This window comes from Hibiscus syriacus, unplaced genomic scaffold, assembly GCF_006381635.1.
Source record: "Hibiscus syriacus cultivar Baekdansim isolate YM2019G1 unplaced genomic scaffold, ASM638163v2 tig00110007_pilon, whole genome shotgun sequence".
Lineage (NCBI taxonomy): Eukaryota > Viridiplantae > Streptophyta > Magnoliopsida > Malvales > Malvaceae > Hibiscus > Hibiscus syriacus.
In genome coordinates this window covers 2303094-2307421 of record NW_024062559.1, presented here as the reverse complement: position 1 = coordinate 2307421, position 4328 = coordinate 2303094, and the positions used below count along the sequence as shown (strand labels likewise).

At 33.7% G+C, this 4328-nt stretch overlaps 1 pseudogene; it reads right to left on the bottom strand.

Annotated features, from left to right (window-relative positions):
• Window positions 1-328: 328 nt before the first annotated feature.
• On the bottom strand, window positions 329-2606 carry LOC120212235 (annotated as a pseudogene).
• Between the last annotated feature and the right edge of the window lie 1722 nt (window positions 2607-4328).

Here is a 4328-nt window from a genome sequence, read left to right as displayed (position 1 = left end):
ATCTTCATAAACATGTATATAAGTAATTACTAATACAATTTACTTTAAATATATTTGTTAGTAAAATATTAACATGTAAGCAAATTGGCTTGGTGGTTAGGCTTGAGGTCAAATCTCATTATAACCTTCATTTGGGTTTAATTCCATGCATTCCTTTTAAATCAACCGGATGATGTCAAATGCTGATGTGGTATTCTATGTGTACATGTCTTATCATTATTCAAGTTCATTAACGGTTTCATCCAATAAAGGGAATTTTATCTCAATATAAAAATGTTGAGGTGAAAATGACAACATTATCAAACATTAAGAGCATTTATTTAAGCAACCAAGTACATAAGGCTGCCTTTACCAGACAAATTTAACAAAATTATATTCCTGAATCCCTACTCCAGTGAAGGAAAAAAATACATCCATAAACATTAGCCACACTCAGATTATAAAGGCTTTAGTCTTCTCCACTTTTCTTACGGTAATTACAGGACCCGGAAAAGAGAAATGCAAACGAACTCTGGAATCATCCAACGGTGGTCGAGGGAACTCATGAAACCCGCCAAAATTACATGTATCAAAGTTCAACGGTGAGAAATAACCAGCAGGATCATCAATGCTCCCTTTAATATCCATACTACTTTGAACCTCACTTTCACTAGAAACATTAGACGAAAAGTTGTAGTTCATGCTTCCGATCTTATTCGCCGCTTGATTGTCATCCGCTCGATCAGATGGCCCGGAAGGTGCTTTAGCTTCTTCTGAAGGAATGGCTGGAGTGTTACCTTGGAAAAGAGCAATATGCCCAAACAGCTTATCTTTCCTTGAAAAAGTGGTCCCGCAAGAACAAAGCCATTTATCTCTTCCACAATGCTTCTCATGAGTTTTCAGATCAGCAATTACTGAGAATTTCTTGGTATTGCATCTGCTGCAAATGTAGCTCTTATCACAGTGGGTTCTCTTGTAATGGTTTTGACGCATAAAAACGGTCTTCAAAGGCTGGAACTTCTTGTGATCCTTGTTCCGCTTGCAACCGGCGTAAGGGCAGGAATACCTCTTAATAGCCGGTTCAGAGTCGGATTCTTTACTCAGTTTCGCAAGTGCTCCTTGTGTTTGTACTCATTTCCATCACTCTCATGTGCATTCGTAGATTCGCATCTCTCTTGAATCCTTTTCCACATATAGTGCAGAAGTGAGTGTGGGGTGCAAGGATTTCTTCCTTTTCCAACTGTAATATCTCGTACGTGCCAGGTAAAAGCTTTCCCCCTCCTCCTCATCGTCCTCATCTTTCGATTCATGTTCCTCAATATGATTCTGCTCATTTCCGTTCTTAAAACTAATATCAACTGGGATCCGCAGCTCAGAAACTACTGTTCCACCAGCATTTTGGGGCTGAAACCCATCATTCAGCCCTTGCACGGAAGGGAAGATGAATCCGGCAAACTGTCCAAGACACGGAGTACCTGCAGAAAGTGTCTGCTTACCAGATGGAAGAAGACTACCGGCAGTAGATATCAACTGAACGATTATCGAAGTGAGATCAGCAATAACTAGCTGTTGTTGCTGAGCAACAAGTTCATCCAGTCGCCCCAACACTTGGCCCTTCCGGCCAATGATTAAACATACCAAATCCTGAAGCTGGTAGATCTTCTGCTCAAGGAATGAAAGATTGTTCAGCATTGCACTTGGATCACAATCCTGAAGCAATTCATTAACGGCGCCATCTTCGATAAGGACTTTGATTTGGTTATTAGACAACATTGAAGAATTTGATTGGTTGAATCTCTTGAAAGAAGGATCCATCCTGGTGCAGTAATCTAAAATGGATGGATCATACCACTTCTGCTGATGCTGTGTGGTGCCTGTTGGGGAACATTCTCTTTAAGATCCATTTGCAGGGAAACAAAAAGCGGATCAGAGGCAGGGATTTAAATAACAATCCGCTATTGGAATAGCGGCCAATATGTAGCAATAGCAGTGCCATCCAAAACCGTTATTGCATGACTGTGATACCTCCAATAACAGCCGCTATGTCCGCAATCGAGTTAAACGCAATGCAACAGAAACGCAACCACACTCACAATTTAAATTCTGCTCAGAGGCATCAAATTCCAAACCCCAAAGTTTTAAGCATCATAAAGAAACAAATCAAGTTTACCCATGAATTCAAGCAACGTCCATTCTTTGCAATCCGAAGGTATCAAAGAAAAGCCTAAAGATCAAAATAAAATATGGTTTTCTAAATTGAAAGCCAAATCATTCCTTAGATTAAACCAAAACCCCAGGGCTCATTTCAAAGCTACAGCACAGCTTAACCCTTGCAAACTTGTATCAAACAAAATTTATTAGAAATTTAACCCTCTTTAATCAAATTAGAAATTTAAACAACCAGAATATCAAAATTTATTAGTAGCGGAAGCAATTTAAGCGACTAAGTTCAAAGATCTGGCCATTCTACTAATACCCAATTACAAAAATCACAAGTTTAAACAAAAGGGTAAATAAAACAGAAGAGACTTACGAGATTCAAGATGGCTTAGATGCACCTCGTCCCATGCTTGTAAAGAGAGCGAAAAGAGAATTGAAGGTGGACTCAGTCAATTTATTAGAAAAAATGCTCAGAAGATGTTTCCTGAGACGTGGGACAGTAAACAAGTCATTCCATCAATCAAGACCGTTTATTGCTTTTCAGGTAAATCAGAACCGTCGGTTGGCAAACACAACCCCATCATCAAGCATACTTATTTTATAATTATTAGAGTGCGTTTGGTTCACAGAATGTAAGATTATAAGTGGGAATGAATTACTGGGAATGTTGTATTTTGTGTTTGGTTGGTTTAGTAGGAATGTAAGATTACCGTGTTTAGTTAAAGAAATAAAAGATTATTAGAATATATATTTGACCAAATTGTTTTTATTATATATTTTTTAATAAATTGAAAAAAAATTATATATTTTCTTTAAAAAAAATTATATATTTTCTTTAAAAAAAATTAATTCCATAAAATTTATATAATTTTTTTACAAAATTGAAAATATAAAAAGGTTTAATGAAATGGTAAAATTTTATTTTAACCCCTGGACTTCATATAAAATTTTAATCATAGATTTTTTTTTTTTGTAAATCTAAAATAATTTAAGGATAAATTTATAATTTATTTCGTAAAATTTTTATTATTCAATGATAGAATAAGGATATTTTTGAAAGAAAAAAATTAGGGCATTTAGTCCAAAATATCGGTAATCCAACAATACCTAAAGAAAGGGAGGTAATGACATTTCCGGTAATATACCCTAAAAATTCACTATTGTAATGTAAGATTACCGGAAATGACATTCCCGGTCAACCAACGGGAGAATGTAGATTTCATTCCCATGGGAATCTCACATTCCCCCAACCAAACACACCCTTAAGGTAAAATACACAAATTATCCACTGACAATAAGATGTTATTTTATCGTCTCTCAACTATTTAAAATTATAAAAGTTATTCAATTATAGTACGTTATTTTGTTGAGTCCTCATATTATTAAAACAAAATGATGATTTGACTATTAATATGTTTCAAGTTATCTTTTTTCGTTAAAAATTAACGTAGATGGACGTTAACATATTAGTTCATATATAATAAAATTTGATCTCAAAATCATTTAAATTGTAGTTTATAGATAGATTATATATTTATATTATGACATCGAGTTAGTACTTAAAATATTATGTCATCAAGTTAGTGTTTAAAAAAATGACGGTTACAGTAAACATCATTAAAATATAATTTTATCATATCTCAATTAATTGGTTAAAGTTTAGCTCGGAAGTTCGTCAAATTTTCAATAGAAAATAACGAATTTGAAATATATGATTAGTTAGATGATCGTTTTATAACTTTTAATAATCAGAGATTCAACAAAATAACATATTATAATCAAAGAATCATTTTACAAATTTTAATAATTAAAAAACTTAATAAAATAATATTATATAGTAAGAAATTATGGGTAAAATATATAAATAGTTACTGAACTTTTCAGATACTTGCATTTATGTCCCTCAACTTTTAAAACTTACAATACAGTCACCAAACATTTAGTTCGTTTGCAATATGGTCCCCGATGTAACGGTCGTTTCACTGCCATTAGGGTAAATTATATAAATGGTCACTGAACTTTTCAGGCGCCCCCAACTTTTAAAAGTTACAACACAGTCATCAATTATATTCTAAACCCTAAATTCAAAAAAATATATCAATTACATTCTAAACCTCAAATTCCAAAATACTTCAATTACATGCCCAACCCCAAATTTATAATCCATTCTAAAAATCTACCATAACAAA